The sequence below is a fragment of the Monodelphis domestica genome, chromosome 4, assembly GCF_027887165.1.
Source record: "Monodelphis domestica isolate mMonDom1 chromosome 4, mMonDom1.pri, whole genome shotgun sequence".
In the NCBI taxonomy this organism is placed as follows: Eukaryota; Metazoa; Chordata; class Mammalia; order Didelphimorphia; family Didelphidae; genus Monodelphis; species Monodelphis domestica.
In genome coordinates this window covers 365019603-365033407 of record NC_077230.1, presented here as the reverse complement: position 1 = coordinate 365033407, position 13805 = coordinate 365019603, and the positions used below count along the sequence as shown (strand labels likewise).

Below are 13805 nucleotides of genomic sequence, written 5' to 3'. Positions count from 1 at the left end.
TTCATCAGAAAAGTCCTACCGACTATCTTCATTTTTTTCTGACAAGGTAAATGCCAAAGGATAAGTTTTGACCCAATTTTCAAAACAGGTTAGACAAAGGTGTCTAAAAACTATAACCCGATGAGTCTAACTCCACCAAAATTCTGGAATGCATCATTAAGGGGTTGGTTAGTGAAAGTTTAGACAAAGAAGCATGGTCACCAAAATTCAATATGGCTTCATCAAAAACAAATAATGCCAGACTAAATTTGTCTTCTTTTTTGACAGGGTTACTAGGCTGATAGGTCAGGAAATGTTATACATACAGTTTACCTAGATTTTAGTAAAGTTTTTAACAAAGTCATTCATGCTATTCTTGTACAAAAGTTGCAAGGATACAGACTAAATGAGAGTGTGAAAGAGTACATTTAAAACTGTTTGAATGGACAAACCCAAAAAGCCATTAAATGGCTCCATGTCCATTTGAAAGGAGGTCCTTGATATAGTACCCCAGGGATCTGTCCCTGATGCTGTGGTATTAAACTGTTTTAGAAGGGCTTGGATAAAAGCTTTGATGAAATGCTTACAGTATTTTCAGATGGCATAAAGTTAGAAAGGATAACTCATATATTGAATGACATAATCAGGATTCCCAAAGATGATAGCGGACTGAAAAACTGAGCAAAAGCTAATGAAATTATATATATTTTTTAATCCACAGCTGTGATTTTATCAGTAGAGGAAACCTCCAGTTTGAAAGCTCTCTTCACCTATGCATATTGGCAACTAATGGATAAGTTATCATCTTGGAGAATTGTCTGGGGCACAAAGAAATGAAGTGATTTGCCCATTATCCATCATATAACTAATAGATGTGAGAGATATGACTTGAATTTAGATCTTTCTGACTCCAAGGCTGGCCCTTTATCCACTGTGCTGCACTGCACTGAGAAACCAAAATTTAACAGGAATAAACATTGAGCCTTACATTTGGCTTCAAAAAAAACCACCTTCGTAAATCTAAAATAAATCCAAGATGGCCAGACGTCAGCTCATCTGACAAAGAGCTGATTAATAGGAGTTAACAGTATTCATAGGATCGAAGATTTAAAGCCAATGGCTTCTAGTGTCTTTGCCTCCAAGATTGCCTTGTGTTTGATTTGAATATATGAGTAGTGATTTGATTATCACTATATTAATGTTAGTGCCTTCCTTCTACTGATTATCCCTAATTTATCCTGTGTATTCCTTGCTTCTCCACAGCAGTTTGTATGTTTTCTCTCCTGTTAGAATGTGAGCTCCTTGAAGGCAGAAATTGTCTTTTGGCTCTTTTTGGTCTGCTCAAACATGAGGTAGGAAGCAAAGCCTGGATCATAGTAGGTACTTAATAAATGTTTCTATAATAAATTATGATATATTCTATATAAACAAATAATATAACATTTAATAAATGATGAATTATCAATCATTTAACCCTTTTCTTCTGTCTTGGAATCAATACTGTGTAATTAGAATCTGTTACCCTAAAAATTACAGTCCCCAGCAAACTATGATCCCCAGTAAACTACAATCCCCAGCAAAACTACAATTCCCAGCACCCTACTCATTTCTGGTTGTTATATGCTGACATAGACAGTATATAAATTGGGTGGAAGTTCATCTCTCTCTTTCCTTCCTGTGGGGACTTTGGTGGAGTGGGGATTTTTGAGCAGGTAGAAAAAATTAGTCATGTGTTTCTATTTTGTCAGATAATAAACTTTATAAAAATAATACTTAAAGTATTGCATGTTTAATTTAAATCCTACAATAGTATTAGTTCCAAGGCAGAAGAGTGGTAAGGGTTTGACAATGAGGGTTAAGTGACTTGCCCACAGATTTGAACCCTGGTCCTCCCAACTCTGGGCCTGGTACTCTATCCACAGAGCCACCTAGCTGCCCCCAAGTAATTGTCTTTTACACTTCTTTCGATTCCCAGCACTCAGCAGAGTGCATGGCACATAGTTTGTGCTTAATAAATGTTTGTTAACCAATAGACTGGCATATTGTCTACCCCTTAGAATTTAAGTTCCTTTGGGAAAAGATAGTATCACTCTTGACTTTGAATTATCAGGTCTTGACAAAGTGTCTAGTGTATAACAGAAGCTTGATGATTGACTAATTGATTAATGGAAAGGAATTTAGAGATCATTTAATACAAACCTCTCATTTTATAAAGAAGTAAGCCATGATCCAGAAGGGATGTCCCACCCAAGATCACACTGGCAATATTAGTGGCAAAGCTGAGATTCAAAATATCCAATGCTATCTTAGACTACATGAAGATAGGCATAGAATTCAGGATTAGGAGGTTGATCGATTCATAATTTTCCCTATTGATGTAACTCTGAAGCTACCATCAGTTCAGGGTTTCACAGTTTAGAAAAGTCATTAACAAGATTCAGAGTGCAGAGGGTGGAAAGCACAGTGGTAAATGAAACAGGCTAAGAACAATTGAAGAAGTAGAGACAGTCTGGAAAAGAGAAGATTTGGGGGACATGATGGTAACTTCCCAATATATCAAGAGGAAGGAAGGAAAGAAGGAAGGAAGGAAGGAAGGAAGGAAGGAAGGAAGGAAGGAAGGAAGGAAGGAAGGAAGGAAGGAAGGAAGGAAGGAAGGAAGGAAGGAAGGAAGGAAGGAAGGAAGGAAGGAAGGAAGGAAGGAAGGAAGGAAGGAAGGAAGGAAGGAAGAAAGGAAGGAAGGAAGGAAGGAAGGAAGGAAGGAAGGAAGGAAGGAAGGAAGGAAGGAAGGAAGGAAGGAAGGAAGGAAGGAAGGAAGGAAGGAAGGAAGGAAGGAAGGAAGGAAGGAAGGAAGGAAGTACAGGTTGGATTCACTGTCCATTGAGATCTTTTCCAACTCTCTGAACACACAAAGGCATACACACAAAGTTAAGAACAGCTATCTTGGAGAGTTGCCCTGGGGTACTAAAAGGTTCAGTCTCTTGCCTAGGATCACATTGTCAGTATATAAGCAGAGGCTAAACTCAAATTCCTGATTCCAAAACCCAATACCTCTATCTATTCAGTCACCCAGCCTTGCACATAAAAGCTATTTATTCAATGTTGACTGGATTGGATAGGAATCTACAGATGAGGACCGTGAGGACAATAACCTTTTCATTAGTAAGAATTCAAATTCAGGTCTCTGGATCCTGAATCCTGGGTTCTGTCCACTATGCCTTTCGGTCTCCGAGTATATACATGTCTCATCTCCCCTTAAGTCAAGAAGAAAGACTTTTTATTGTCCCTCTTTGCCAAGCACAGTCTAGGACCTCTAGAAGGCACAGACTATGTTTGCAGAATTGAATTGAATCGATACACTTAGATGAGACTAGACCCAACAGGTTCTGTCCCCAGGCCAAACTCGGAGTCTTCTCAGTTTGGGAGGGCCTGCTAGAGCTTGCCCTCTACTGCACAGCTCAGGGTCACCTCCATGGAGGATGGAGCCTCTAACAGCTCAGGGTCACCTCCATGGAGGTACTGGAGGGTTGTGTTACCAAAGAGGAGATTTTTACACATAATACATGGCACACACACATAAAGAATAGCTGACATCTCATGGTTTACATCTATTATCACAATGCTTTTTGTTGATCACTTCTTCTGAATGCCACTCCAGCTCATTGAGGTTGTCAGTCCAAGTATTATTCCATTCACAGCACACAGGAAGAAACATGAGGCTCAGGGAAATGACTTATAGTCAGGATCCTGGGCATAAGTGTATATTTTAGCTACATCCACTTTTGAGGTTACCAAGTATGTCCAGGAAGAGCTCATAAGAGGTTGCTACTACAGATATCCCTTCTATACAAATGGGGAAACTGAGGCTCAGAGCCATTAGACTAATTGTTCAAGGTCACCCAGTGAGTTAGTTGCAGTCAGGACTCAGCTTGATCCTGAGTGTGTGTATCCGTTTTTGAGGCTGCCCCAGCATGTCCAGGCAGAGCTCACACCCTGTGAGGTATATACTACAGGTATCTCTGATGTACGGATGGGGAAACTGAGACTCAGAGAGTCTATGATCACACAGCTAGTAAATGTTAGAGGTGGATTTAAATCTAAATCTCTCTTGACTCCAAGTTCCACTCTCTGCACAAAGCCATGAGGAGTCAGTTCCTGGAGGAAGAGGCAGGACTTCTGTCACTAAGCTTCATCTGTGTCCCCACTGGGACACCCAAGAGCCCTCTAGCCAACCCCCAGCCTGGGATCTGGCCCAGGCTGTGGGTGAAGTGAGCCAGCGGGGGTGGGGGGGACTTGGGAGCTGTTCCTAACAGGGCAGAAAAGAGTGGAGCTCTTCCCCACCCCCTCTATACCCCACCCCACCCGAGTGAGCTCATACCTGCCTCACACCTCTGGTATTCAACCTGATGCTATCTCCCCAGCCCTGCGGTTACTCCCTAGAGATGGGAGGCAGATGAGCCTGCAGATAGAGCCGATTACCCCAACCAGCAGTGAGCTGGGACTACCAGGCCCTGGCCTGTCCCCTGCCCCCACCCCCGCCCCCGCTTGCTGCCTTCCTCATGGATCCAATGATTGGGACAGTTGGAGTCCCCGAGAAACAATTACCGGGATTCCTGCCTATCCTCTGCTCCACAGATGGGGACCAGGTTGTACTTCTACCATTTTGACTCAAACCGGGTCATGTGATGATGTCAAGGGAGGATGTCAATGGGAAGAGAGCAGCACCAAAAGTCTAGAGACCAGGATCCAGCCTCAGCACTAAAGCTTCCTGGTTGTGTGGCCTGGGGCAATTCCCTGTTCTTCCTGCTCTTCCTTCTGAATTCACTATTCCTGTCTGGGTTAATGCCCTTCCCCTGGTCTTTCACATTCCTTACATTGGCATTATTAGCTCATTTGCCTCATTCCTCCTCTTCAACTAGTCATTGATTTAGACCTGGAAATACAGTGAAGTACTCTAGAAAGAGAGAAGCACTCAGAATCCAAAGACAAGTGTCCTAGTCCCAGTGCTAAGACTTCCTAATGGTTCTTAAGTTATCAAATACAGGTCTACTGTTTTAAAGATGAGGAAACTTGGGCGCAAAGAGGTTAGGTGACTTGTCCAAGGTCACACAAGCAGTAAGTGATAAAGCAAGGATTCAAACTCGGTTCTGGTTACTCCATGATCAGCACTCTTTGCTTGACTACATATATCTGTTACAAAGGTTTTCTTTTCCCTTTTCTTTTCTTTTTTTCCAGTGGGAGCAGGGAAAAGGTGGGAGAGAAAATAAATGCTTATTAATTTAAAAATAAAACAATTATTTTTAAAAGATCAACCTTCCAAGTTCAGCCCATTCCACAAAACCAGGCCAATCTCACTCCTTCTATATCTTCTGGAGGGGCAATTGTTCATCTTTTGAAGAGGGCCAATGAAATCATGGGGTAATGTCTTGATTTGCTCCTGAACTGGATTTAAGTAAGGTAGAGGCACAGAGTTAACAGCCTCATTTTTTCTTCCAGAGTCATCAAGTCCAGTGACAAAAGTCACATCAGAAAGTATGCTGGATCAGTGGTCATCAAAACAATATGGTACTAGGAGACAGAAAGGTGGATCAATGGAATAGACTAGGGGTAAATGACCTCAGCAAGCTCATATTTGATAAATCCAAAGACCTCAGCTTGGTGACAAGAACTCACTATTTGACAAAAACTGCTGGGAAAATTGGAAAACAGTATGGGAAAAATCAGGTCTAGATCAACATCTCACACCCTATACCAAGATAAATTCAAAATGGGTAAATGATTTAAATATAAAATATGAAATCATAAATTAATCAGGTTACGTAGAATAGTATACCTGTCAGATCTGTGGAAAAGAAAAGAATTTAAAACCAAGCAAGAGACAGAGGACATTGCAAAATGTAAAATGAATGACTTTGAGTGTATCAAATTATAAAGTTTTTATACAAACAAAACCAATGCAATCAAAATTAGAAAGAAAGCAACAAACTGGGAGAACATTTTTATAACAAAACTCTAAATCCCTCCTGATTATAGAAATGCAAATTAAAACAACTCTGAGGTACCACCTTACATTTAGCAGACTGGCCAATATGGTGGTAAAGGAAAGTGATAAATGTTGGAGATGTGGCAAAATTGGGACACTAATGCATTGCTGGTGGAGTTGTAAATTGGTCCAACCATTCTTAAGGTCAATTTGGAATAATACCCAAAAGATTTTAAAAGAATGCCTGCCCTTTGACCCAGCCATACCACTGTTGGAATTATACCCCAAAGAGATAATAAGGGAAAAGACTTTTACAAAAGTATTTATAGCTGTACTCTCTGTGATGGCAAAAAAAAAAAAAAGGAAAATGAGAGGGTGTCCCTTGATTGGGGAATGACTGAATAAACTGTGGTATCTGATGGTGATAGAATGTTATTGTACTGAAAGGAATAATGAACTGGAGGAATTCCATGGGAACTGGAAAGACCTCCAGGAACTGATGCAGAGTGAAAGGAGCAGAACCAGGAGAACATCGGACAAAGAGACTGATACATGGTGGCACAATCGAATATAATAGACTTTTCTACTAGCAGCAGTGCAATGACCCAGGACAATACAGAGGAATTTAGGAGAAAGAATATCTACATCCAGAGAAAGAACTGTGGGAACAGAAATGCAGAAGAAGAACATATGATCAATCACGTAGTTCAAAGGGGATATGATTAGTGTTTTGGTGTTAGAAGATCACTCTTCTGCAAATATGAATAACATGGAAATAGGTTTTGAACAATGATACATGTATAACCCAGTGGAATTGTTTGTCAGCTTTGGGAAGGGAAGGGAAAAGGGGGGGGGGGGTCATGAGTCATGTAACCATGGAAAATTTTTTTAAATTTAAAAAAAAATTTTTAAAGACAGTATGCTAAATCAGACTTCAGGAACCTGCTGATACTGGATCTCCTCATGGAGACTTGGGTAAGTAATTTTATTTCTCTAAGCCTGGGTGTCCTCTCCTATAAAATAAAGAAGGGGGACTAAAGGAATTCTGAGGTCCTTCTGGCTATGTACCTAGGACTCTATGATTTCATTTAACCTTTTCTTTCTGTTACCACTATCATTACCACAATATTGGCCCTCCTTATCACCTGCCTACAGGAAAAGTTGGTGGCTTGGTGAATAGTGTGAAGTTAGGAAGACTCATCTTTGTGAATTCAAATCCAGTCTCACTTAACCCTGTGTGCCTCAGTTTCCTCATCTATAAATGAGTTAGAGAAGGAAATAGCAAGTCATTCTAATAATTTTGCCAAAAAAAAAATGGAGTTACAAAGAGTCAGACATAACTGAAACGACTAAACTACAACAAACTACCTGCCTCCATTATTACTGTCCTCCACCTTGGTCAGTTATTAATTGGAAAACTGTGCTTCATCCTGGGGTTCCCCACTTTTTAAACCCTTACCTTCCATCCTAGTATCAATACTGTGTATTGTTTCCAAGGCAAAAGAGTGATAAGGGCTAGGCAATGGGGATCAAGTGACTTGTCCAGGGTCACACAGCTAGGAAGTGTCTGAAACCAAATCTGAACCCAGAACCTCCCATCTCTAGGTTTAGCTCTCAATCCACTGAGCCACCCAGCTGCCCCCCTGGGGTTCCCCATTTTAGAAGCACCAACATTGACTAACCAGAGCATATCCAGAGAAGAGTGAGCAAGGACTGCCATAAAATATTAATTAATTAACTTGGGGTGTTTAGCCTGAGGAAGAGAAGACTTCAGAAGGGAAACTTGATAGCTGTATTCAAGTGTTAAGGGGCTGTCAAGCAGGAAAGGGTTCTGACTTGCTCTGCTTGGCCCCAGAGAGAATTACCAGCAATGGCCAGAGGAAGGAGAGAGAGGTTCTAGAGAGGCAGATTTTTGGCTCTATAGAAGGAAAAACTTCCTAATGATCAGAGCTGGCAAATGGGCTGGCTCCTGAGGTCATGAGTTCCACATCACAGTCTTCAAAGAGATTTGCTATAAATATTTTGAAACGTATAGGTTCTTTACCTTTCCCCTGATCTTCTTGGGAAACTATCCAGTGATACTATTGCTCAGTCTAAAGATATATACAGTCTTACAGCTCTCTGTAAAGCCCTCATTTTATAGATGAGAAAATGAATGCTAAGTAACATGTCTAATGTCCCACCAATCGTAAGTGTCAGGTCCAGGATTCTTGTGCCCTGTCCTCAGACTCTGAACTCTCTTACTACTTTCTCATGCCACTCCTACTTATCAGGGATATGAGGGAGAGGTTGGGATTAGATTAAACCACTCTGAGGTCCCTTTCAAAACTGCTGTGATTGTCTCTGCCTCCGATTTCTCCCCATTCCAATCTGTCCTTCTCATGTTCCCAGACTCAGCTCCCATAAGTGGATCTGGTCACATTGTTTCTACAAGTCAAAGAAGACATGACACTTGGTCTCAAAGAGTTTCCAATGTAGCTGCAGACCCCAGATCTGGAACAAAGAGAGGTCTCCACACAGCACTAAACTGGGGCACAGTCTGGAAGGGTTCTGCCCAATAATCGATGATTACTCAGACTTTTTCATTTCTGACCAGGTGAGATTTGATCAAGCTCAAGGTATCAAATTTTGACTAACTGGCCCCAGTATGCTAAGCCCTGAGGTGGGAGAAGAGGGTGCTAGGACATGGTGCCCACTCTCCACCAGCTTATAATCTAGAAGGGGTACAAAACAAAATGAAAAATAAAATCCATAACATTCCATGAACAGAGAGTACTTCACAGAAGTGAAAATCAGAATATGGGGGGGGGGGGTCACTAGGTGGTTCAGTGGAAAGAGTCAGGCATGGAAATGGGAGGTCCTGAGTTCAAATCTGCCCCCAAGGACTTATGAGAAAGAACACTATCCACATCCAGAGAAAGAACTGTGGGAGTAGAAACACAGAAGAAAAACAATTGCTTAATCACATGGTTCAATGGGGATATGATTGGGGATGTAGACTCTAAATGATCACCCTGGTGCAAATATCAATAATATAGAAATAGGTCTTGATCAATGACACATGTAAAACCCAGTGAAATTGCTCATTGGCTATGGGAGGGGGTGGGAGGAGGGGAGGGAAAGAACATGAATCATGTAACCATGGAAAAATAATTAATTAAATTAATAAACTGTAAAAATAAAAAATAAAAAAATCTACCCTCAGTCCTAGCTTTGTGACTCTGGGCAAGTCACTTAACCCCAATTGCCTAGCCTTTATTGCTCTTCTATGTTGGAACCTATACTTAGAATAAATTTTAAGACATAAAATAAGAATATTTTTAAAAAGGGTTATGTGAAAGGGCTTTATGGATTAAAGTATATCAAGGAAGGAGAAAGCAATATTCACATTGGACTTTAAAGGTTGTTTAAGAAACCAGTGGGGGAGGGAAAAGGGAAAAGGGAAAAGGAACTAGGAATAGCATGAGGAAAAGCAGAGATGCTAGAGAGCAAGGAAGATGTCCAAGATTTGTTAAGAAACTTAGTTTGGCCAACAGAGTATTTGAAGGGAGTAAAAAACTCAAAAAGGATAAAGTAGGACCAAAATGCAGAGGGCCTTGAATGTCAGAATCAGGAACTTGAATTTTACTCTATAGACAAAAGCATTCTCCACTCCCACCCATGATATGGTCCTTTTCCTCTCCTAATTCAGACTTTTTCATTTTTTTTCTTCATAGCCTCTCTTCAAACTTTCTTCTTACAAATTATATATATATATATATATATATATATATATATATATATATATATATAATTATCCTCTTTTTATGGACTTAGGAGACTGGCCCTAGAATCATAAAAATCCCAAGGTCCTAGAGGCCATTGCTGGTGTTACTGTTTAGGTATGTCCAATTCTTCATGATCCCATGAACCATACTGTCCATAGGTTTTTCTTGGCAAAGTTGATGGAGTAGTTTGCCATTTCCTTCTCCAGTAGATTAAGGCAAACAGAGGTAAGTGATTTGCCCAAGGTCACACAATTAGTAAGTGTCTGAGGCCAGATTTGAATTCAGATCTTCCTGATTCCAGGCCCAGTGCTCTCTCCACTGAGCACCCAGCTGCTTCCAGAGGCCATCTAGTCCAGTCCATACCTTAACTCTCTTCTGCAACATACCTGAGAAGTTGCCACCCAGTCTGAAGACCTCTCATGAGGAGGAGCCCCATTTCACTTTTGGTTAGCTCCAATTGCTAGAAAATTTTTTTCCCTATCTAAAGCCAAAATGCTGCCTCTCAGCAACATCTACCCAGTGTTCCTAGTTCTGCCCTCTAGGGTCAAGGAGAACAACTCTAACTCCTCTTTCCCATGCTAGCTCTTTTAATACTTGCAGGCAGCTAGCAAGTTTATCCCAGCTCTTCTCATCTCTAGGTACCGCATCATCTCTAGGTCACTCACCACACAGGTCATCCTTCTCGGACAGGTGCCCTAAAATATATAGCCCAAAGCTAAAAACATTCCACCAGAGATCATCGAAGCAGGGCACTCAGAACATCTGATGTGATCTAGGGCTGCATGAAGAGGAGGGTAGTTTCCAGGATGAGGTAGGTGGGAGTCTTAATGTGCCTCTTCATGTAGCCCAAGAACACATTAGATATTCTGAGTGCCCTACAGCATTGTTTAAATTCCTGCTACTGTGGTGTGGTGGTTTAGAAAGCTGGCCTTGGAGCCTGGGTTTGAGTCTAGTCTCTGACTCATACCACACGTATGATCCTGGGCTAGTCTTTTAATTCCTTTGGTCCCCATACAACTCTGAGACGCTAAATTGTAGAGAAGGTACCAACCAGCATTGATGGATGCTTCCTCACCTGGGAATTCCCTATCCAATGCAATCACAAGCCTGGGCAGTGTCTTGGTTGATTATAGAATTGTTGGCACAAACTGAGCTTGCAAACAATTAACATGATGACCTCAGTAATGTACAAGAAAACAACTTTGAAAGACTTCAGAACTCCAATCACCTCCTTGAACAGTGATGGACAAAGGGGATGGCTGGATCTCTTTCCCATCCAGTCTTGGTAAAAGAGAGGATACGTGAGTGACAGAGACTATATTTCCAGACATGGGGGGAGAAGGGAGGGCAGAAGATGGGAGTCTGTGGGAGGGAATAGCGAGATAAAAAAAGAAAAGGAAAGTATGTCAATAAAACAATTTTAATGATGTGGGGGGCAGAGGGGCGAATTGAGCTTTGAGGCCACTGAAAATCCCCAGTCTCTTTCACATGAACTGCTGCCTAGCAAGTAGCATAGTTGCATTTCAATAGGACCCTCTTGGAGATAGAATGCCTTAACTGAAAAAGATAGGTAGAAATTTCAGGAAATTCAGGAGAGCAGGATTAAGGAGCCCAAGCAGATAGCTTCATTCCAATATAGGTAGAGGTTAACCCTGGCTCTAGGAGGGATTTAGGAACAAAGGAGCTGATAGTAGAAAGGTCCCAAAAGTCCAGATTTCAAATCCTGATTTTCAGTCTGAGAACATGGGAAAATAACCATCTGTACAATTTCCCAAATTCATAAAACAAGAGGACAAGAATAAATGATCTCTAAAAGCACTTCTCTCTTTTCTGAAAAAAAAAAAAAGATAAAGTAGATAAAGTACTTGGAAGTCAAGAAGACCTGAGTTCAAACTCTGCCTCATTTACTGGCTGTGAGGCCCTGGGCAAGTCACTGAACCTCTGGCTGCCTCTGTTTCCTTATCTGTAAACCTCCCAGGGTTGTCCTGAGAATCAAATGTGATAATATTTGTAAAATGTTTTTGCAAACCTTAAAGTGCTATAGAAATGCCAACTATTATTATTATTATTATTTTATGTCCTCTAGTCCCATTTGCTTCTATATCTAAGGCCTCTGACATTCCATGTTCGAAGGGCCCTCCCATTTCTGACATTCTTTGTTCCATTCTATGGCCCTCCCCTCTCTGACATTCTGGGTTCTAAAGTCCCTCCCAGCTCTGATATTCTGGGTTCTAAAGTCCCTCCCAGCTCTGCTATTCTGGGTTCTAAAGTCCCTCCCAGCTCTGCTATTCTGGGTTCTAAAGTCCCTCCCAGCTCTGCTATTCTGGGTTCTAAAGTCCCTCCCAGCTCTGATATTCTGGGTTCTAAAGTCCCTCCCAGCTCTGATATTCTGGGTTCTAAAGTCCCTCCCAGCTCTGCTATTCTGGGTTCTAAGACCTCTCCCAGCTCTGCTATTCTGGGTTCTAAAGTCCCTCCCAGCTCTGCTATTCTGGGTTCTAAAGTCCCTCCCAGCTCTGCTATTCTGGGTTCTAAAGTCCCTCCCAGTTCCGATATTCTGGGTTCTAAAGTCCCTCCCAGCTCTGACATTCTGCAATCTAAGGTCTCTCCCAGCTCTGCTATTCTGGGTTCTAAAGTCCCTCCCAGCTCTGCTATTCTGGGTTCTAAGACCTCTCCCAGCTCTGCTATTCTGGGTTCTAAAGTCCCTCCCAGCTCTGCTATTCTGGGTTCTAAAGTCCCTCCCAGTTCCAATATTCTGGGTTCTAAAGTCCCTCCCAGCTCTGCTATTCTGGGTTCTAAGACCTCTCCCAGCTCTGCTATTCTGGGTTCTAAAGTCCCTCCCAGCTCTGCTATTCTGGGTTCTAAAGTCCCTCCCAGCTCTGCTATTCTGGGTTCTAAAGTCCCTCCCAGCTCTGCTATTCTGGGTTCTAAAGTCCCTCCCAGTTCCAATATTCTGGGTTCTAAGGGCCTTTTCAGGGCTAAAAAACCTCCACTTTTGTCCTCCTTGCTAGCCCTCACCAGGCCCTCTCCACACTGGCAGCTGTGTGTCACTAGGCTGGGATGGGGAGGGAGGGGGAAGAAGGAGTGGGCCAGTGGAGGAGGATTTCCCTCTGGTGTTCTGAACCTTTCAGGTGGTGATTGACACATTCTCCCTGACATTTGCTGGGCTGTTCGTCTTCCCTCTGTCTAAGGAGCCGGTGCGGGGGCCTGCTCGTAAACTCCGGGCTCGGTGCCGGGTGGGCTGGGGCCCCCAGTGGGGAGGCCAGCCTCAGGGCTGATTGATGACCTGTGGATGCTTCCTGATGCCACCAGCGTGTTTTATGATGTCATTAGGAGACTTCAGCCGCATTAAGGAATCCCTCATGACATCATAAAGGACTTGATATTTCGCTAATGTTATTTCGGTGGAGAGGCGCGGGGACATTTTATCGTCCCCAACACTCCCCCAAGAATTAGGAGTTGTCTAACAGCATCCAGGAAGAAATGCAAAACTAGTCAAATTCACACTCCCGGGGCGATGGCTAGAGAATGCTAATAGGCCTGGGCTCCTCGGGGCCCCGCCGCAGTTTTAGGTGGGAAACATGATGTGCTTGTCAAAGCGGGCCCAAAAAGTCATTCTACCCAGCGCTGACTTTCCCGGAAACTGGGCACCATTTGTTTGGGAAAACGCGAGCTGAGGCCGGAGGGCCCTCGTAGGGAGTCCGGAAAGCGTGACCTCTGGTCCTTCTGTGACCTTGGTCAAGACTTTTCATTGCTCTAGGATTCGCCGTCCGTCACGATGGGCTGGTCCCTCTGTGAGTTTGAGTGCCGAGCCCAGGCAGGACCCAACCGCTCCACAAAGAACTGGGCATTAAAGCGATCCGTGATCTGGGCTCCATCTCAACCCTGCCCTCAGGTGGGAGTGCATTTCATAGAATCCTGCAGACCTTGGAGGCAGTCGCTTAGCCCAGGAGTTGTTAACCTTTAATTATGTCAGCTTAGTAAAAGAACAAAATGTTTTTAAAATAAAATTTTAATTTATTTTATAATAGAAATTTAATATATAATATATTCTATTTATAATATAAATATGAAATATTATT

The 13805-nt window shown here is 42.3% G+C and overlaps 1 long non-coding RNA gene across 1 annotated transcript; it reads right to left on the bottom strand.

Annotated features, from left to right (window-relative positions):
* Positions 1-11132: 11132 nt before the first annotated feature.
* LOC103101183 (uncharacterized) lies at positions 11133-13053 on the bottom strand. The gene is made up of 2 exons (XR_466780.3): positions 12848-13053; positions 11133-11283 (listed from the first exon to the last, which is right to left on the bottom strand). It is a non-coding gene; the product is annotated as an uncharacterized LOC103101183 (long non-coding RNA).
* Positions 13054-13805: the final 752 nt, after the last annotated feature.